This window comes from Microtus ochrogaster, chromosome 4, assembly GCF_000317375.1.
Source record: "Microtus ochrogaster isolate Prairie Vole_2 chromosome 4, MicOch1.0, whole genome shotgun sequence".
Classification (NCBI taxonomy): Eukaryota; Metazoa; Chordata; class Mammalia; order Rodentia; family Cricetidae; genus Microtus; species Microtus ochrogaster.
Genome location: NC_022011.1, coordinates 68,364,474 through 68,388,090, shown reverse-complemented (window position 1 = coordinate 68,388,090; position 23,617 = coordinate 68,364,474).

The following is a 23,617-nucleotide window of genomic DNA, read 5'->3' as shown; positions in this document are numbered from 1 at the left end:
GTGAAGTTGAAAGCAGAAAATGCAAAATGTTAATGGCATTTTATGTGTACATGCATTCTCTGAGTCTATTTGCACCGCTGAGAGACAGCAGGACTTTTAGTGGTCGGTGCTATCTAGATAACATTTATTTATTTATTTATTTATTTTTGCTTAAGAGAAAGATGTTCAGACAGTAGGTGCTGCTATTGCCACACCACAATTCTTCAATATACTGGGAATCCATTGTTGGGATTGCATATAAGCACCGGAATGAATTGAAACCATCAGAGACTGGAAGAGTGGAAGCAGTTTGGAGGACTTCGACCAAGGACGTCCAGTCTACTTCCTAGCCTCTTGAAGGCCTTATTCCTTCTCCTTTCTTCCACCCCCAAGTTTTGGGTAGATAACAGAACTTCTTGCAACCACATTATTTGAGTCTCTGATTCATTGTCACATTGCCTCCCCTCTTCTATGTTTTTTTTGTTTTGTTTTGTTTTTTTGATTTTAGAGACAGGGTTTCTCTGTGGCTTTGGAGCCTGTCCTGAAACTAGCTCTGTAGACCAGGCTGGTGTCGAACTCACAGAGATCCGCCTGCCTCTGCCTCCCAAGTGCTGGGATTAAAGGCATGTGCCACCACCGCCCGGCTCCTCTTCTATGTTTTATCTCAATGTTTCTCCCTTACAAATACTATTGCACTGGCAGTTCAGACCCATCTGGGTAATAAAGGCTAGTTATTTCATCTCAGAACTCCTTAAAGTAGTTGCAAGTATAAAAATGAGCATACCCAACATTTTGGATTTTGTAGGCAAATGGATGAAGCTAGAAAACATCATTTTGAGTGAGGTAACCCAGACCCAGAAAGACAATTATCATGTATACTCACTCATAAGTGGTTTTTAAAGATAAAGAAAAGAAAACCAGCCCATAAATCACAATCCCAGAGAACCTAGACAACAATGAGGACCCTAAGAGAGACATACATAGATCTAATCTACATGGGAAATAGAAAAAAGACAAGATCTCCTGAGTAAATTGAAAGCATGGGGACCTTGGGAGAGGGTTGAAGGGGCAGAGGCAAGGAGGGGAGCAGAGAAAAATGTAACAAATGTAGAGCTCAATAAAAATCAATTAAAAAAAATGAGCCTACCCACTGTCATTGAAAGGCTCTAGGAAGCATGAGGGAAATTTATCCATAAGATCCACTATCAATTGACTGTTTTATTCTTCAGCACTTTAGGACTTAGTATTGAGTGAGCTCTCAAACAACACACAAAGTAGAAAGACTTTTTAATTACTTTATAGACTGTAATGCATCCGTAGCATTTTCAAAATTAAATACAATATCTTAATAATATTCAGATTGAAGAAAATAGCTAAATCACAATTAATGTTTAAGACTAAGTAATTGGATTTATATTAACTAAATTTAATAATTTAGTATAAAATATGGAGCATTTTGAACATTTAAAAAATGTTAAATATAGTCCTCCCCTTCACCCCAACCCTGCTGTGGCTTTTGCTCTTGTTCTATCTAAACTTTAGTGATACATACTTTTGCACCTCTTTTGCTTCTTGTATTGCATTTTCCACTGTAAGTGTTAGAGTAGAAAAAGAAAAGGGAAAAAATACAAAGAAACAAAAGACACTATATCCCTTGTGTTTTTGAGTTTTCAAATTTGAGGTCCAACTCATTGCTTGTTTTGTATATGTCTTCTTTAACCCCATTAGAAGTTGAGATGTTTTCTAATCATCAGTTCCAAACCTCGAAGGGTATCCAGCACATGGAATTTAAAAGAGCATTGTTGAGAAAAAAAATAGAGCCATTAAGATTAAGGATTATATCTCTCAATGTTGCTTTGGAGATATTTTGTAGATGTGATTATTTGACTTGCTTAAGTAGAGGCTATTGCCCTAGGTGCAGTGGGTGTACTTCATGCCATGAAGGAAAGCCTTGAGAGCAAAACAGAAGACATTTTGGAAAAGAAGAATTCTTTCTGAAGACTAGAGCATAAAGCCAGAGATGTTGGCTCATACCTAAACCTCAGTATATGGGAGACTGATAGTGGATTTTCATAAATTCAAATTTACCTGAGATACAAAAAAGACCTTGTCCTTAAATAAACAGACCCAAATCCCAGCTAAACAAAATTATCCCCCATACCAAAAAAAAAAAACGGCAAAAATAAAGCATAATGAAAAAGTAACCAAAAATGTATCTATAGCACTTTCAATATGAGGTTCTCTCTCTTTCCCTCTCCCTTTCCTATTTCTTCTTTCTCCCTTCCCTTATCATTAGCTTCCTGTTATCTTTCTGGTGGATGTAGGAACCATCTTTCCACTTAAACCAAAGTTAGGGCACGTCTGAGATAGTTCTGATTAGCTAATTCATTATAGTTACTTCACCCCAACTTCATATTACTGTTATAGTCATTAGCTATCATGATATCTGATCTCTCACTCTTCCCTTTTTACTTCATATTATGCAGATTAATTTTTCTATAATCAATCTATTAGACTTCCTTTTTACTTGAAATAGTCAATATATCTTTTGATTACAGACAATAGTATCAATCCACAACATACTATAACATGCCATACTGTACTGAAACATACTATGATGGTTATTACACTAAGCTGATAGTCTTTTTATTATTACTTTACTTGCCTTTATATGCCCTTCTGATTACTATTTAGTCAAGTTAACCCAAATTAACTCAAATGTTATGTTAAAAGTTTTGAATGTTATTAATTTAAATTTGTTCTTACTATATTACTTCTTTAAAAGCCCAGTGAAGGGAGTACTGAAGAAGTTAATCAGAGGTTAGGAAAACTTGTTATTATTGCAATTTCTGACCCAGAGTTTTCTTTTCTAAACCCCATATGGTGGCTCATGAATATCTATCCTTCCATTTTCAGGCAATGCCACACCATTCTTTGCTGTTGTGTAATGCATACTTGCACATAAAGGCAAAACACACTCATATACATAAACTTTTTTATGATTAATAATTAATACAATTTTAATTTTTGCATAGTTGATTATCATCATTTTGTAGAAGTAATTTCCAAAAATGTATTGTTTGCTATTGGGAAAAGACACCACAACTCCTACATATTTGAATACTATGAACAGTTCTTTAAAATAATGTATAAATACCATTCACAGAAATTTATATATGTGGAAAACAATGTCTTTAAAATAAAAAAAAGTTTAGAAAAACAATAACACTTTGAAACCTAGTAGAAATTAGGATTTTTGTGGGTTTAATATAATGTTAAGAGACTGGCTGACCTTTAGCATGGACGGAAGAGTAGTGAAAATGATGATCTGGCTATATTTCACAAGCTCCAGCTTAAAGATAAGTATTTACTGATGGTTAGGCATAAAAGCTCTTGTCTGGTTAGGAGCTGCTTCATGGGCTATAACCAAGCAAAGTTCAATGTTTCTGGAACACAGACGATTACCTTACAAACACACAAACCACACACACAGACACACACACACAAATACACACAACATACACATACAGTCATGGACACAGAGACAGGGAAACACAAACAGCACATATACAGACAAAGAGACACAGATACACACAATGCACTGAAATAATTTAAACATTTTTAAAGTTTCTAAACATAAAGACTTATATTTAGTAATACTGAAGTATTGTAGTTATTATGTTTCACTCAGACAACACAGCATCAGCCTTTAGACAAATGGTGTTTTCATGTTTTCTAGACGGTTTTTATTTCTTGTTTCTAATCATTTATCATAGATGCATTAGTATTTACTCAATGTGACCCAGAGAATAAATTTAGTTTAGCAGTAACACTAATTTTGTTTACTAATTTTTGAACTTATATGGACTCCTCAGCTTTTTAATTATTCATTCAAAACATCACTTTTTTTGTTTATAATGACACTGTTTATTCTCTATTTGTTTTTTTGAGACAAGGATTTCTGGTTGTGCTGGAACTATGTCCTAGAACCAGGCTGGCCTTGAACTCATAAAGATCAGTATGCCTCTGCCCCCCAGCCCTGGGATCAAACACATATGATACCACATCCGGCACTGTTTACTATCTTAAGAGAAATAGGCAGGTGATGGTGGTGCAGGCCTTTTATCCCAGAACTTGGAGGCAGAGGCAGGTGGATCTCTTTAAGTTTAAGGCAAGTCTAGTCAAAAAGAAATAGTTTCAGAACAGGCAACAAAGCTATTCAGAGAAACTGTTTCAAAATATTTACACACATACATACATACATGCATACCCACACACGTAATACATGTATGTATGTATGTAAAATCCCTGAGTTTTGCATATGCCAATAGCTTTTATTTAGAGTTCTTGTTATTAGTTCCTTGTATGATTATTATCCAGGTTATCATCTAATTCAAATTCAACAGGAAATTTGTTTCTATTAGTGATTGCTACCAAATACTACTACTACTTACATATATTTTAAAATATTAACTCTCTTAAGGATTTGATGATAATCACTTAGCAGTTTATTTGTGAATTATACAGGTGATCATGTTTAATGACAATGAATGAGTTGTCACATGTTTAGCAATCCCGCACCATTTCTCTAGTGAAATATCTGCCAATATTTCCATGGGTAATATTAATTTGGTTACTGTCAACTTTTTTTTTGGTAATATTAATTTGGAATGCTGGCTATTAGCTTTCTGTATATTTTAGAAACAGTTCTTTATCAACAGTATACTTTAAACATATTTTCTGCTAGTTAAGAACTTCAAAATATTTACATGAAGAAGTATCAGAGCTATTTTTTTTCTTTTTACCAAAAGCATGTATATAGTACAATGTTTTAGGAAAGTTACTAAAATAAGGTTGTAAATACTATTTCCCTCATTCTTCTATAATTATTATGTATATATTTGTTTTTTCTTATCCTTAAACATAATTTTATTTATTTTTTTCCATTCAATTATTTACACTTCCTTCCCTCCTTCCAATCCCATGCCACTCCCCCACATCCCCTCCTCCCTTTCTCACCCTGCTTGAGAGACAGCAGGGAACCCTGCCCTGTGGGAAGTCCAAGGCCCTCCCCACTACATCCAGGCCTAGGGAGCTGTGCATCCATATAGACTAGGATCCCAAGAAGCCATATCATGCCATAAAAACAAGTCCCAGTGCCTTTATCAATGGCTTCTCAGTCAGCCTCCATTGTCAGCCAGAATCAGAGAGTCCAGTTTGATCACATGCTCATTCAGACCCGGTCCAGCTGGATTTGGTAAGCTCCAATTAGAACAGTCACACTGCCTCAGTTGGTGGACCAACCCCTCGAGGCCCTGACTTCTTTGTTAGTCTTCTCCCTCCTTCTGCTTTTCAACTGGACCTTAGGAGCTCAAGTCCGTTCCTCTGATGAGGGTCTCTGTCTCTATCTCCATCCGTCGCAGGGTGAAGATTCTATGGTGATATTCGAGATAATCATCAGCATGATAGTGGGGCATGGGCCGTTCAGGTACTCTCTCCTCTGCTGTCCAAGGACCTAGTTGGGGACATCCCCGTGGACACTTGGGATCCCTCTAGAGCCAGGTCTCTTGTCAACACTAAAATGGATCCCTCAATGTAGATATCTTCTTCCCTGCTCCTATATATCTGCCCTTCCTCCATCTCCATCCTCGCACTCCCCCAAGCTGTTTCCAGTCCTTCTCTTCTCCCTTCCCTCTACCCCTCTCCCCTTTTCCCAACCTTACCCCTACACCTTCCTCCACCCTCATGATCACAACTTTTGCCCTAGAATCTTGTTTGCTTTCAATTTCCAGGAGGATCTATAAACGTTTTTCTTGGCTTCTCTGGGCTTGTGAACTATAGGCTTAATGACCTTGGTTTATGGCTAGAGTCCACAAATGAGTGAGTACATACCATATTCATCTTTTTGGGTCTGGGTTATCTGACTCAGGATAGTGTTTTCTATTTCCATCCATTTGCATGCAAAATTCAAGATGCCATTATTTTTTTTACCGTTGAGTAGTACTCTAATGCATATATATTCCACACTTTCTTTATCCATTCTTCCATTGAGGGGCATCTAGGTTGTTTCCAGGTTCTGGCTATTACAAATAATGCTGCTATGAACATAGTTGAACAAATGCTTTTGTAGTATGATTGAGCATCTCTTGGGTATATGCCCAAGAGTGGTATTGCTGCATCCTGAGGTAGGTTGTTCCCAAATTTCCTGAGAAACTACCACACTGATTTCCAAAGTGGTTGTACAAGTTTGCATTCCCACCAGCAATGGATGAGTGTTCCCCTTACTCCACATCCTCTCCAGCAAAGGCTATCACTGGTGTTTTCGATTTCAGCCATTCTGACAGGTGTAAGATGGTATCTCAAAGTTGTTTTGATTTGCTTTTCCCTGATCACTAAGGAAGTCGAACATGACCTTAAGTGTCTTTTGGCCATTTTTTTTTGATCCAGTCTATTCAGTATTCTGTATGTGTCTTGTACTTTCATAGGCATATCCTTCTTTAGATTGAGAAAGTTTTCTTCTATAATTTTGTTGAATATACTTTCTGGGCCTTTGAGCTGTAATTCTCCTTCTTCTACCCCTATTATTATTCTTAGGTTTGGTCTTTTTATGGTGTCCCAGATTTCCTGGATGTTTTGTGTTGAGAATTTGTTGGATTTGCTGTTTTATTTGATCACTGTGTTTATTTTCTCTACAGTGTCTTCAGCATCTGAGATTCTTTCTTCTATCTCTTGTATTCTGTTGGTTATGCTTTTCTCTGCAGTCCCTGTTTGTTTATCTAGATTTTTCATATCCAGCCATCCCTCGGTTTGTGTTTTCTTCATTGCCTCCATTTCAGTTTTCAAGTCTTGAATTGTTTCCTTTATCTGTTTGATTGTTTTTTTCTTGGTTTCCTATGGTATCTTTCAGGAATTTATTCATTTCTTCAAACTTTTTGTTATTCTTTTTTTTATTTATAAAATATTTTATTTTTCTTTTTGATTGTGATAATTTTTTTTACAGAATTTCAAAGGGAGGTTTATTTGCCTGATGTTGACCAAATTCACCCCTTAAATTTGGCTATTGAATTAGTAATTGCCTTTTAAACTAATCTCCTCCAATTTGTTGTTAACTATTTTCTTTTTTTTAATTTATTTATTTATTGAGGATTTCTGCCTCCTCCCCGCCACCGCCTCCCATTTCCCTCCCTCTCCCCCGATTAAGTCCCTCTCCCTCATCAGCTTCTCATTCATTTCTTTAAGGGAGTTTTTCACATCCTATTTAAGGGACTCTATCACTTTCATTAATGTTATATTTAATGTCTATTTTTCCTGTGTCTTCTGGATTAGGGTGTTCAAGTCTTCTTGTTGTATGTTTGCGTGGTTCTGGTGCTATCCTGTTGTTTTCAGATTGTTGGAGGAATTCTTGCATTGGTGCCTGCCCATCTCTTCCTTCAAATGCTCTCCAATGTATCTTCTGGTACAGGATCAGGGCTACTTGCTGGCCAGGGATCTCGGAGACAAAATGATTAGCTTGCTGCCTGCAGGCTCAGTGAAACAAAGGAACTCCTGCCTGGTTGCACTCACCACTTTGTCCCAGATCCTCAGCCCCCAAACAGGCTGAGTTGGGGGATCTTATGACCCCACAGAAGGGAAGGGCTGCCTGGGAACAAGCTGGGATGGGATATGAAAAAAAAGTCAGTAGAAGGGGACAGAAGCCCCTGCTGAACGACCAGGAATTTTAAATGGGTTGAGGGTTGTCTGGGCTCTCTTTCCGGGGTGTCCACTGGCCAGTCAGGAACACACTCACCGCTCCGATGGATCTTCTGGTACTGGATCGGGACCACTTTGTGGCCAGGGCCCTCGCAGAAAAAGAGCTACATAAACGTTTTTGAAATGTCTTTACAAAGAATGATACAACCAGAGAAATCTCCATCTATAAAACAAGTCTTAATTTCAAAATAAAGTCACATATTTTAGAAAGTCACATATTCACAAAACAAAATCTTCAATAGTCATTCAGAAGAGATCACATCCTATGCTAAAAAGAACATATAACTTGAAACTATCCTGACAAACACTGACAGGTGGACATAGATAAATACCTTAATCTTTCTTCCTCTGTGTCCTGAAAATATGTCCTCAAAAAAGGGATTGAAATATTTAACTTCATCTGATTATATGTCTTATTATATAAAAGCATACACATATACAATCATAAGAAGATAGAAAAGAGTCCTAATAGGTTTCTTTTTCCTTTCAGTATAGTACAGAGCAATGTGCTCATTGTTAGGGTTTCCAAAGAGGGTTGCTTCCACCAATATCATCACTATGGTGATCATTGTCTGCTGTGCTTCTCTGTGATGCCTAGCATGACTACTGAACATTTCCATTAAATCAGTTCATTATTATTTTCTTGTCCTTAGCAATAAATTGATAATTGGTATTATACAAAGGCATACTATAGCAAATACACTACAGGGTGACCTGAAGTGGATCTCTTAAACAAAAGTGAGTCTAAAACTAGATTCAAACCTTACTTAATGACCTTTTTCCCATAGCAACTACACAGTCACCTCTCATTCCTGATAATCCACTCTGAGACTTTCATCTGCCCCTTGGCTCTTTGTGCCACATAGACTTACTTTTTTCACAGCCATTTTTAATTATTTTCTATCCCCTTTCAAAGCCTATAAAATAATAATATGTCACATTTTAATAGTGCAGCAGAGGAAATGATTTAACAAACTCAGATATCCACTAATGTGTGTGACAGCAGATGATGTTCTTAGCAGTGTTTTTCAAAGAAGTTTCACTCTTTCCTTAAGAACATTGATTCCCTGGCAGGTGACTATTTTCCAACTTAATTTACCTTCATAGAATAATATTTCCAGACATCCATAGGTCATATACATATTTTGTGTCCTACAAAAATATGAAGGAAGTCTCATGTTTAAGGAACAAGAGTATAACCTCCCAAGTCAGCTATGGCACAATTTTGTTTATTCTATACAAATCTTCCCCATGTAAGAATTGAGAGAAACAAAACAAACTAAACCAAAACAGTAGCAAACCTGGCAACCACTGGTTCTTGACACTGGACATCTCTGTGTCTAGATCTGCTACTCATCAGAAATTTAGAAGACATCTATTTGTCTAGTTAGAATGGCAACAAACAGAATGACTACTGTTCCTTTCAAATTGCTTCTGAGTTGTTTAGGGTCAATATGGTTAATTCACCTGTGCAAAGTTCTTCTTCTTCAAAGTCAGTGTTTCACTTGTTGATAAAGAATCAGACATTTGGGTTCACCTTCTTATTTAGCTTCTCTAGGATCATGAATTATAGGCTCATTGTCCTTTATTTATGGCTAGAAACCAAATATGAGTGAGTACATCCCATGTTCCTCTTTTTGGGTCTGGCTTACCTCACTCAGGATAGTGTTTTCTATTTCCATCCATTTGCATGCAAAATTCAAGAAGTCATTGATTTTTACTGCTGACTATACTCTAATATGTATATATTCCATACTTTCTTCATCCATTCTTCCATTGAAGGGCATCTAGGTTATTTCCAGGTTCTTGCTATTATAAACAATGCTACTGAAAACTCAAGAACAATGGCAATGGGTTTTTGATCCTACTGCACGTACTGGCTTTGTGGGAGCCTAGGCAGTTTGGATGCTCATCTTACTAGACTTGGATGGAGGTGGGTGATCCATGGACTTCAAACAGGGCAGGGAACCCTGATTGCTCTTCGGGCTGATGAGGGAGGGGGACTTGATTAGGGGAGGGGAAGGAAAATGGTAGGCTGTGGCGGGGAGGAGGCAGAAATCTTTAATAAATAAATAAATAAAAAGATAACAACAACAACAAAAAAGAAACCAACCTGAAAAAAGAAAAAGAATCAGACATTTGGACAATTGGAATCATATTTGGACATGAATAACTTTTCTTGTACTTTATGACCAGTTCTTGTTAAAAAAAATCATCTGTGTTGCTAAGAACTTAAGTAGCTCTCAAGTCTCTTTACCAACTGTCTCAGAGTAGAGATATAACTACAGGGTGAAGGAAGACGGGGAAAAAAAGCAGTTGACTTGTCATATGTTGATCGTGTTGTATCCTTGCTTTTCTTCAAAAATTTGTATGAATAAACTTGGTTAGTTCCTGGAAGAGAGTTATACTATATTAACAATAACTTTATTTAACTCTTGGGTATGCTAGATTGATTATTAAATAACATTTTATTGTCCCCTTTTCATTGAAAAAAATGTTTCTTAAATTATAGAATTATGGTGCTTGAATTCACGCTCCTACACTTTTTATGTGCTCTCCCTATTAGTCTTTGTAACTTCCATATAAATGTAGATTTGGGAAGCTGTGATTGGATTCCTAGAGGGGATTTGCTGAGATGCAGCAGTAGAATGTAGTTGCCACTCTTTCTCTGTTACCCTAGGGCTACAGTTTTGATCACAGACTGCATGGATTCCCTCCTGTCAGCAGAGTGAATTTTATACTCATGTCAGATGTAAAATGTACAATTCTTTTGCCTTTTTCAAGTACAAATGAAGCAAGAATAAATTGAATAGTGGAATATTTCAGCTAAGATCTACAGAAAATAATTGCAACAAGTATATTCACAAGCCAAGGCTGGTCTGTTCGAGGTTAACTGCTTGATTGTATGTTTATTATTTTATAATACTAATATTGACATATATACATGCATGTATACACCTATACAGGAAACCACTTTTCTGAAACTAACACCTTGACATTAATAGACAACCTAAATATATGAGTTCTGTATTTATCAACTCTTCCATAGTATTAGTGAAGAAGTAGGTTTTTGTTACTTAACCATTTAAATGGTGAAGCTCATTATTATCATCTTTAATCTTATAATGCTTTAAGTCTTTTTACCCAGGTATTAGACTCCAGTGACAGTTGCTTTGAATTTCTTTAAAAAGTACATTCTGATCATAGGTTCCGAGGAAGGTTAAACATAAATTAGTCATAAAGTCAGTAAAAAAAAAAAAAAGATAGGAAATGATTAGGCTGTGTGGTTATTTCTAAATTTATAGTGTTTTAACACTACTGGTGTTTAATTAAGGAGAATGGCAGCCGATTTTATTTTATGTAATTATTTAAGACCTCAAAAATTAATGCTCGGCTCCCTCTGTAATGCTGCAGTTCTAAAGCAATGCTGAAAACAACAAAGTCCTATTTGATAGTCCAGCCTTTCAGCCAACAGCTCTTCTTCCTGGCTTTGATGTAGGAATGGTTTATTTAATCAATTATTAATCAAAGTTATGGCATTCTTCTTATATATTTAGGTAAAACTAAAAGATGACTTTCTTGTATTTTATTGCTTAAATAAAAGTTTAAGCCGACTGAAAACATTTGGCTTTGACATGGCAGTTACCGAGGTGATTTAAGTTGGAGAGAGCAACTGTTCTCAACTGAATGCGTAGATGAAAAGATGTTTGATTGACTCTCTCTCTTTCTCTGTGTGTGTGTTTGTGTGTGTGAGTGTGTGTGTGTGTGTAATATGATTTTCCAGCAGTAGATGATGAGTCTGAGCCAAAGTCCAGAACACTTTTGATAACCTGCGCTCTGATAACAAAACCCAGTACCGATAATTTGATTAGCATTTTCTTTGCACAGGTGTTAAAGCCGACAGGAAACAGCTGAAACACAAGCATAGTGGCAGAAGCCGGGCAGCTGGACACTTCTTGCATGGAGAATCTTGAGCAGTTGGTAACATTTGGCAGCTTTACATAGAAAAAAATGACTGCTAGCAAAATCTCAACTGCTGCTAATTAGCAGCAATGAACTGTGGGTAGGACAGGACGTTTTTAATGTGCGAAGATTTTTACAGTAACCACCATACTAAGGAGGGGAAATAGAATGAAATGCTCCCTAGCTGACCCTCGTAGCAATCCAAGCTGCATATTGCAATAATCCTGTAAATTACTATGCTTTCTTATACAGGAACTTGGAGTTAATTAGTAATTTAACATTCCTCCACACTATTAAATGTCTTTCTTGCATTATATTATGTTGTTTCATGGGCTTACCTTAAACACTAATGGGGTTTTGTTATATTTTCTCAAAACAGTAACAGTAAAATAAAACTGAGCTAGGAAATTAATTAGTTATCTTTTACCTTTGATTTACCTGTTATTAACCATTAAGTGGTGGTACCCATTTTTAAAGTGGTTTGGGAGGTTACGTGGAGATGAATAGGCTGCCAGAATATATTACCGAGCAAACGTGAATAAAAATGAGTTGTGTACATGCTTCAAGCCACCATGCTAAGGACGCAGCATGCAAAGCAGATGCAGTTCATATTTCTGATCTAAAAGAGAGCAGACTAATCATTTCTGGAGGAGGGAGGGAGGATGAGATAAAGAAGGAAACCCTATTGACTCGGGTCCTCTAATTTCCACGGACTTTTTTATAAAGAAAATATGCATAGCATTCTTAGGCATATGCCATAAAAAGTTAACCCATTAGATTGAGGTATTAAAATAAACGATATAGAGAAAAATGCATGTTTTTTTTGTTTTTAGTTTGCAAATAGCAGAGGGTTCTATGCAGGAAGTCTTGCTCAGAATTTTAGATCATTTCTATTTATATATTCTATAAATTTCTGATAAGAACATCTGACATGAACGGCTATAGCCATAAAATTATTCTAATGAATTAAAGAGAATAAAAAAGATTAAATTGTTCAGCTTTGACTTCTTTAACTAGCCACCTATTCTATGAATGGGCTGATCAATCAAACACTGTCACCTGTATGCACTATTAAAATTGTTTCTGTGCTATGGCATCAAAATGCTACTGTGTTCTTTGTATGAAAGACAAAGGAAATATTTTTATTTGGCATCTCAAAGATCATCGTGATCTTAGCCATGGAAGAATTTAGTGAAAGCAGAGCTTCAGAAGAAAAGCGACGGTGGTGGCTAGACAAGGTCTGCTTCCACACAAATGTGGAAAGATTCCGTCTCTTGGGGCTCCCTCTAAGAGTAGCGGCTACCATTTAAAACCCCATCCTTTGCAGCTGGATTTGAACGTTACATAAAAAATTTATCCATGCTTGAAGAGATTTCTGCTTTTCTGTCCTCTCCATTGTTAGACAAATTGAAGTGTGCACTCAGAGGGAGAGTGGCAGTGAACTGCGAATTTATTTACTCATTTGATTCTAATATTGAGAGAATCTACTCACTCTGTTCAAAGGGTACAGCAACAATGCAAGTGACATCAGGTCACCCGGCACTTCATAGCTACCTGTGAGATAGAATTGTTCTCCTTGCAGATAGGAAGTGGCTGAAGCCTCTTTTCTCATCAATGTCTATGATGATTGATGGCTCTATGGTCACATTGAATATGCCCTTTTTAAATAATTCACAATGTCATCGCCATAGTACTAGTTTATAACTAGCCTGTTATTTTTACCTTTGTTCATTCACTATCAGAAGGTTAGATAAATTAAGTGCTGTGGGTTTTGGTAGCATTATACTCAACCAAAGTGGTGTTTATAGCCCAACAACAACAAAGCATCCGTTTTATCATTTTCTTCACAGACCTCTGGATGCTTCTCCCTCAATAAATCCTGAAAGGAAACTCTGATCAAGCAGGAACATTTGTAAGGTTTAACCTGAATGCTTAGAGATCCTAAGTCATCATAAGATTTTTCAGGAGAAAAAGAGGTCACACTGGATGGAGACAGAGGCAATGTTATACAAATCCTGTGCATTTAACAACAAAGAGTTTGTGTATTGTTTTCACTACACAAATAGCTTGTTTGGGTAGTGTTGAAATTTTGAACTGAAATTAGAACTTATATCCAACTATCTAATACCTGATTTGCTAAACTAGTTTTGATACAAATAATCAGAAAAATATGCCTTTACAAACTTTCAGGATGACCACCCATGAAAAGTTGTATAATATATTATTTCCTAAAGTGATCAGAAATTAGAAATTGGTGTTAAAATCATTGTAAATGAGGCCCTCGATATCCCTTTACTTTATGGCACATTTAGAATGATCCTTTAGGTGGATTTAATCTTTTTAATGAAGTAGTGGTAACAAGTGGTAGTTACTAAGTGAATAATTAAACTCATAATGCAAATTCTGTTCAGCTATACATTAATTGTGGATGTGATACATTCATAAAAGACAGGTATAAGAATTCAGACTGCCGAAGGAAATTGTATTTCTGTAAGTAGACGTTCTTTAGTTATTGTTATTAACACTCTTTCATAGTCAGTCAAAGTATTTTATTTGTGCAAGTTTCTTTACTGAGTACAAGAAGTTCATTGTGTGTGATCTATCTACACTATAATACACAGGTTTATCCAGAAATTGTAGGCCAATAGAATTCTGTCACTGTAAATAACGTGTATCAACATGTTTAACTTTGGAATTTTGTTACTTATTTTATTTTTTATTATATTACTAAATTTTACTCCTCAAACTTACAGTGTTCAGGGGATGAAAGAATGTGGAAATTGCTTAAACTTGAACTTGTTGATGGCTTTATGTTTTAAAAAATAATCATACTTATAGGCGCCAAGGACCTAATATCAGGAGTACTATAACCAAAACCATATCATGTCCAGCCATCCATTCACTCAATAAATAGTAATTAGTCACCAAAAACTCAAGACATTTGGCCATTTTTTTGTATGTGACATTTATTTAGTGAGAAAAAAGCCAACAAAAATATTTTTTTAAACAAAGAAACCCCACATGGTAACAGGTGCTCTGAAGAAATTCTCCAATGTGATGTGGTAGAGCAAGAATGGAAGGAACAGTCGGCAAGGTCTTTATATAGACTGGGTGGTCGGGGAAAGTCTTCCTGTGTGGGCCACATGATGCTGAGGAAAACAATGGACAGGCACTGGCCATGCCCAGCTCTTGGACCAGATGAGTCTCTATCAGTAATGCCAAGGTTCCCTCTGTGGCATAAACAAACATGGCATTTCAAAATGACTGGAACGATGAGGGAAGGCTGATAAAATTAGGTAACAGAGGCAGGCCAGCACAAGTGTGCAGAGGTGAGAGACTGGGTATTAGTCTTAGTACAATGAGAAGCTAGGGAAGAAGGTCAAGAGAAGAGACACCCTTCACTCCCACAGTCCCGAAACTTCTCTGTAGAGTTGAGCACAGGTTTGAAGTCTTGCCCTCAGTCCATTGACTGTTCTTTTATTCCTGGAAGAGTCAGATTCAAAGACTCCAGAATGCACTTTGAGGAAATTAAACAATTAAATAAATATCTAGCACAGTCTTTGACACAGTGTAAAAATTCAGTAAATTCAGCATCTTTAACTTTTTATTTAACATAAAGTCTAAACACTACTGAGCACTAAGTTTTACAAACATTGCTAGTACCGTGTAAATTCATTCTTATTTTATGCTGTTTTATTTTTTTCTTAGCATAAAATTAAGCAAAAGAAAATGATAAAAGGTTGTGACCTCCTTTAAAGCTGAAACAATTTAACTAGCTACAGGTATTAGTAAAGTAAGCGGCTGCAGGGAGTAAGCTTCAGGCCGGGCAGACCAACATGCTCTGGAAAAATAGGACTTGGAAATTCAAAATACACCAAGATCCATTCAAGCCCCAGCCAGCTCAGGATGACTTCTGGAATGTTTGCACAATATTTTACCTTTCTCCAGTAAACCTTTTAATTATGTGACTTCCCGGCCTTCTGTATGTTCTCACTTCTTAAATTGTTACTTATAACAGAAGGAATTCTGGATATGTAAGTTTCCTAGAGAAAAGTCTTCTTTCCTGAAGTGCATTTGGAGAAACCACAGAGGGCCACAACAGAGAAAAGAGGACACATGTTTGCGGTCACATCCACTTCCTGTTCATCTCAGTCAGCTCTTACCCTGAAGAGTGTATCTTTTTTTTTCTTGCCTGCTGAAACAGATATTGACTGCATGCATGTTCATCATGATCTGTATGGATTCTCTGTCTTTGAAAGAAGCATAGGTTGCTGCGGCTGCTAGGGTCAGAGGACCTCAAGATGCTCCATAAGATGTTTACTGAGCCCTTAGCATGTGCAAGCTATATTACATTTTAATATAAGATATATACTAATCTACATTAATCTATAATGTATATATATACTCAAATATTATACTAATATATTTACATATGGCATTATGACTTATACACACATATATTTGTATATTGTGTATATTATATATATACATATATATATATTATATCCTCTATAAGACAGCAGTGGTGTACTATCCCATCTTACAGATATACAGAGTAAGGGCCAAAAAGTCTATGGAAATTTCTAGGTTATTGTGAAGGAGGTAGGGTATTAATTAAGTGTACTTTTGCCAAAACCACTATCATCAGAGATTGAGTATTTAGAGTATTTTAACACTCATGGACAATATGAATAATTTGTACCACTAAAACTGCATTTTTATTAATTTATACTAAAATATCTTAGTCATTAGCATTATACCTTCTTTAATAACAAACTTTAAAAACCTGTACTGTTTTTAAGGGAACAATCTTTTGTCAATTTCAGATGCAGATCCATTAATTTTATGAAGTATTTAGTTTAATAAAATAAAGCTGAACTAGGTCCTCTGAATGTGGGTGACAGTCTGTGACTTGGACCGCGTGTGGGGCCACAGGCATGAATGTTATAGTTGGCACCATGAGGACAAAATGTTCTTTAAAGAACAATCAAGAAGGAAAAGATGTAATTCTAGGGATAGGCTGTAGAAACAAAGTTTTTCAAAAGACATGGATACGAAAGTGTCAGGTACAAAACTGTCTTGCTCCTTGAAGGGTGTTTTGTGACTATGATGTAGTAAAAATGGATACAGTTGTACTTATAAGTGTTTATATTAATAGTGTACTTGAAGCTGGGAAGTTTTTTTTAATTATTTATTTAATGTGTGTCTGGACCACGGTTTCCCCTTCCTCCTCTTCTCCTATTCTCTTCCCTCCCCTCACCTTTCCCTCTTCTCTTCCATTTCTGTTCAGAAAGGGGCAGGTCTCCCATGGATAGCAACAAAGCCTGCCATATCAAATTGCAGTAAGACTAAGCACTTCCCCTTGTATTAAAGCTGAGCACAGCATCTCAGTAAAAAGAACAGGTTCCCAAAAGCCAGACAGCCCCTTTCTCACAGTTAGGAGTCCCACAAGTAGACCTAGCTACACAGCTGTCATATGCAGGCTTTCTGCTTGTCAGTTCAGGTTCTGTAAGCACCCTTGAACCCTAGTTAGTTGTTTCTGTGGGTTTTCTTGTGGTGTCCTTGACCTTCCTGGCTCCTACAATCCTTGCTTCTCTTCAGCAGGATTCTCCCAGCTTGACCTAATTTTTGGCTGTGGGTTTCTGCATCTGTTTCTATCAGTTACTGGAGAATTTTTGTTTTTAACTGGTAGCCTGGCATACATTTTCATGTATGTGCTTATTAATACCCTACATTAACCCTACATTACGTTATGTAGTTCATAACGTAAGATTGTTTGGGTCTTGGTCTGAAAAAGTGGAAAAACATTGGTCAAGTTTACATAGGTAAATTGAATGTTGGCAATCTTAGCACACTAAACTTCTATGGAGATTCTTCAGAAGCAATTCTAGTGGGCTTTCAAAGCCGCAAATGGAGATTGGCACTCTACTAACAAAATAAAAGGGTGACAGGATGCTTGGTAGCCTGGATGAGGGCAGTTTGTTTTTGACACCCTGTTTACTTTGCATCAGCTATGCATGTAACAAAGGTGGCAGTTAAATGAATAAAAAGGGAGACTTGTAAATATACCGATCTTGAAACAAAATGCCAAAATCCTGAACAGACAGGTTTATCACACAAAATTTTCCTAAACCGAAAAAGAATCAAAACCATAGTTTGTTGTTTGTGATACTGTCTTAGAAAGCATACAAACTGTAAGAGAAGCCTATTATCAGATGTCACCATTGTTAGGTGAGGCAGGGCAATAGAGCAAGCACAAGCAAGTACATACAAACTCACAACGAGTAATCAAATTGGGCAAGACAACCTGTCAGTAGACCAAAAGCACGGAAAGTAATGACATGCACTCCTAGCCAATCACAAGACACCAGCAGTGACCATCAATTTCAAAAGAACCCACCAGCCTGGTCTACAATACAAGAGCTAGTTCCAGGACAGCCTCCAAAACCACGGAGAAACCCTGTCTCGAAAAACAAAACAAAACAAAACAAAACAAAACAAAACAAAACAAACAAACAAAAAAAGAACCCACCAGAAACATTTCTTTGGCAGCTTCATTTCACCAAACCCATAAAACCCCTGACCTTGTTACAATAAGGAGCTTCTGTATAGGAATCTCCTGGAGTCTATGCCTTGACTTTGCATTTTCTCAACTCCTTCTTCCCCCCAAAAATGGGTACTGCACGCAGGCAGCAGCAATGAGTCTGTAAAAACTACACTTAGGTTGCTTTATTTTATTCTATTTTTTGTGTAAGAGTCAGAAAAGATGGAAGAGATATATTCTAAGGTTGCTAGGAACATAGTCAACAAAATAAAATGCCCACGTAAAGCTTACAGTTTCAAAATCCAAAGAATTCCAGTGACTTTTGAAACACTTCTTTGTTTCAAGCTGTCTCAGCTACTAAATGGAAAATTAGAAGAACTTAAGTTTATAACTTGACTCCAGTTTATTAAAATTTCTTGTCCTTCAATTCATTCAAGTCAGTAGACTTGTTCCTTCAGTTTACTATTCATTGATAAATGCTTTAGAAATGACAGTTTTGTGTGACATATTCATTAGCTTACATTTACAAAATATAATTGTCCATGTAAATTATATTTGCATCATTTTGTTCTCTACTGGGTATATAGTTCTACTAGAATAACAATCCTTTGTATTGTTTATATAATGGCTAGGGGATCTTGAAAGATGACTTCATGGTCTACTGATGCCCCATGGAACAATGAAACAAAGATGTTGCTCAGATTATTGGGTTATGGGTAGAGTTGTTAAACTAAGTTGGTAAATGAGAACTTTCCAAATAAAACCTCCAATTACAATGTACAGTTCTCATGTTACTGTATTCCAAGTAGTCTTAAACTTCAAGAGCTTCAAAAGCAAAGTTAGGGTAATTAGCATTTCAATTTTCTAAGTTATTTGCTCTGACTTTGGATATCCAGTCATCTGTAAAATACCCTTTTCTCTAAATAGTTTGGGGCTGCCAAACTTTGTTTCTCACTCATTCTGTTGTGAATTCGGTGGCACCAATTCTTGCCCAATGTGTTAAGCCACTTCCTGCTTTCTGATGTTCCTTTAGACAAGTCAGTTCCCCTATCATCATAGGCTACTCCACTTGACCAGCAATTTCAGTTGTCACCACAATACAAACAGCATTGTGATGTGTACCAGATCCTGAGGGTACCACATGCCCCTTGTAGCTCGACAGGTCCCTTTCTGACCCTTAACTGTTCATCCTCAAAGTCAAACATGACTTTTAACTATAGGCATGGTATATATTTTTGTGTGCATTATGTTGTCTTATAGGTGTCTTTTTATGTAATATTGGTTTTTTTATCTAAACTTTGGTTTGGCCAAGATCTAGCATTAAATTTTCTTGTAGTTCTATACCATGTATCTGGTCCTGTCTTAAATAGGATTTAACTCTTTTTGAATATCTAAAGAACAGTATATCAAATTGATGATGGGTAGCTCCTGATTAATGTACTACATTTTCAATTAAGGTCTTAGGGACTATTAGAAATGAAATATAAACAGAAAATAATACTTTTCAAACATAAAATTAAATCTGAGGATCTTTAACAACGTCCCTCCAAAAACCAAGACAAAGAGCAAAACTCTCAATACTTTGGAATCCTCTAAATGCTCCTTCTTCTTTCTGCCTAACCAATTTCCTGGCAGCCTACAGATCATTAATTAACTTGTGAGATATTTATGAAACCACTGGTCTACAAAATTTCAGGCTATGTTTGCACTCAATGGCAAAGGAATAAAATAAGGATCTACTGTATCCCTACTTTGCTTTTTATGTATGACACATGTGTTTTAATTTTAACATGACAAGAGAAAATTTTGAAAGTGATACTATAACTGTTGTAGTATTAATAGTAGAGCTGTTAACAAAATAAAACACAAAGATATGAAGAAATAAAAGAAGGTGAACTTTCTCTTTGATGTTGACTGATGGCTGATGGTTGGTCAAAGTTGAGTAATATGATGGTTGTTCAGAGCTTAGTAAGATGTTCCTCTCTATAAACTAAGAAATGACTATAAGAACTGACTAGGATTACTGAAGAGTCTTCCCAATGTAGCTGGAGTGTGAGAATTCCACATGGATTGTCTATATGTTTTAAAAGATTGATTTTTCCACAAAAAAAAACAAAATAGAAATAAATTACCTTTATCCATATGAAGCCCATTATGAGTAAGATTGCCTTCCTGAAATCCATGTTAGATGGGATTGTGGTGTCTGAATGGAAGTCTTTACTTTATGAAAATTATAATTATTTCAATTTTTGTCCACAATCAGCTTGAAATGTTGCAAAACTCTGCAGGTGCTCGCTGTTATAACAAAACCATGGGAACAGATGGTGCAAGGTACAGGCCAGCTCAAGGGATTAAATGTGAGGCTTTTGAAATTTAAAATTAAAGCTGGGTGATCTTGGGAAAGTCTGCTTGCCAAATATTCTTGCTTTAAAAATAAAAATAAAAAAAAGTTATCCAAATTCTCTTGACAAGCTTATTTATATTCAAATGACTAGGAAATATTAAATAGTTATAAAGTACACTTGGCAGGGTACAGTTCACCTGACCAAATTAAAATATGAAGTGCTCACTCCCATTATGGTGCTAAATCTTTGCATGCAGTGACCCCTCTTATGTTCAGTTGCTAATGGGAACCAATTTCTTTGGTCAAGGGGGTACTTTTCAGGTTCTGAAATAAAGATGACCTTACTGTCTTGTTTAAATGGACATAGGAGTGGCTCAGTTGGAGCAGGGATGATTAATTAACAGGGACTCTGTCATTTTCTAGATGTAGAAAAAAATGACATAAGTTTGAAAACTTAACATGATCCATTAGACTTTAAGATTTTGTCTAAACCAATGTGAAAGAAATACCTTAAAAGAAGCATTTAAAGTATCACTAGTGTTATATGCATTTTCATATCACTAGCATATTTTAATAAAACAGGACAACACAAGTTATGTTTGAGCAACTGTTATGTAACACCACATATAGACATGTATTTTATTGTTCCTATTTCCTTTGTAAGGTATATACTATTATCTATATGACTGTCAGTTTGTGGAATTGACATGAATCCTATCCGAAAATGGTTGGTTACCCCAAAGACATTTGTATCATTATTAAAACAATAAGTGTGTCATGGTAAATGAATCCTTATAGTACTTCACAAGGTTCACAACTAGGTAAGACTAATGGTTGCTTTTCTTCTCTGATAGCATATATGGCATCATTCAGCACTATAAAGCCTATCCAGTATTGATACAACTTCAGATTAATACCAATTTTTTTTTCTATATTATATGACGCGGGTATGTGATCTCTTTAGTAACAGTGTTTTACAATGATGTGCTGGTGGGCAAGAAATGAAATCAATATTAATCTTTAATGTTAGGATCTCTGTGAGACCTTACTGGCTAACAATTCCAAAAGAGATAACAGAGTTTAGCACTGTGTTTGTTTGGTTTTGTTTGCTTGTGGTGTCTCGTAGGATCATTGCCACCCTTTCTACATGGTAGCTCAGTTTAAATTTTTTTTATGTATGTGTAAGCACATTTTTTAGTCACTTCTACAGCAATGGGTTTCAATGTGACTTTTTTTGATATGTCACATTATTCCGTGAGATTTTTTGGATATTTGTTTCTAATCCTCAGATATGTGTGTTTTAATTGATATGCCTATAGAGGTCAAGAAATTAGTAAAAGGTCAAGACAGGAAACTTCAATGGAACAGAATGGCATAATAGATAGGAAAATAGATAGGAAGATTAAATTGAAGTAGAGAATGGGAGGACAGGTTATATGAGGGAATAATGTACCTTTTTAGAAGTTGTCATGGTTACTAAGGTAGAAAAATGTGGTAGAGGCTACATTTTCAACAAGTAGGGAGATAGATCTATACCCCTTTTATTTTTTCTTTAGTTTACCTAAAGAAATATTTAAAATATTCTTCAAATTTAGAGCTATGCTTTCAAATACCATACCAAGTTGAAATTTGCTAAATTTTGGTTATTTTGAAACTAACTTGGAAAGCAGTAACAATTTGTAATTAGAAACACGAACATGGTACATTTACACAGTGGTACAGTTACTCAGCTTTAAAAATAAGGACACCAGTAAATTTAAGGCAAATGAAAATTTAAGCCAACTAGAAAAAAATGATCCTGAGTGAGGAAACCCAGACCAATAAAGACACAGTGTATACTTACCCACAAGTGAATACTAGCTGTAAAATAAAAGATAACTATGCTACAATCCACAGACCCAGAAAGACTAAGTAACGAAGAGGGTTCATGGGTGGATGCCTGAATCTCCCTAGGAAGGGAAGGGTAAATAGAAGAGCTTCCCTGAGAGGTTTAAGAGATGGCGGGGGAGGGGGGGGATGGGAACATGAGTAATGAGGTTGGCGGAGGGGGAGAGAACAGGAAACACTACTGGAAGAAGTGTACATTTCCGGGTCAGGTAAAAACCTGGTACAAGTGAATTCCCCAGGACACCAGCTAAGACCTTGGCAATAGTGAACTGTCCATCTTCTGTACCCAGTTGTTATCAGAGAGGTTTTAGCCGCAGACCCTCACTCAAATGTAAGGTGGAGTTCAAGGAATCCTGCAGAAGGGAAGAAAGATTTGTAGGAACAAGAGGTCAAGGATACCACAAGAAAAGTCACTTAATCAACTGACGAGAACTCATAGGGGCTCACAGAAGACAGGACCAGCAGCCAGGCAGTCTACATTAGACGGACCCTGGTGCTCTGCTCATCTGTTGCAGCTGTGAAGCTTGTCTTTCCTGGGGTACTGCTAACAGTGGGAAGAAGAGTTGTCTCTGACTGTTTTCCTGGCTTTTGGTACTCTATGCCTTATAACAGGGTCTTGCTGCCCAACTTTCATACATTGGGAGGTGCTTAGTGTTACTGCAACTTGACACATCATCTTTTATTTATACTCATTGGATTTTTCTAAACAAAAACAGAGGAGTGGATTGGGGGGTGAGAACAGAGGGGGGTGGGAGAAAGGAACTGCAGGAGAGGATGGAGGAGGAACTGCAGGAGATAAGTTTATTTAAAAAAAAAGAAACGTAAAACTATACAACGACTAACTGTGTAATAGTCTACTTCAAGTCATCACACTACATAAAAAAAATTCCCGACGCCGGGCGGTGGTGGCGCACGCCTTTAATCCCAGCACTCGGGAGGCAGAGGCAGGCGGATCTCTGGGAGTTCGAGACCAGCCTGGTCTACAGAGCTAGTTCCAGGACAGGCTCCAAAAAAAGCCACAGAGAAACCCTGTCTCGAAAAAACAAAACAAAACAAAAAAAATTCCCGGTTATATATTTGCATTCTGGTGATTTCATCTCTTCATATATTTATAAGAAAGAAAAAAAATCAACATATTCTATATTACCACA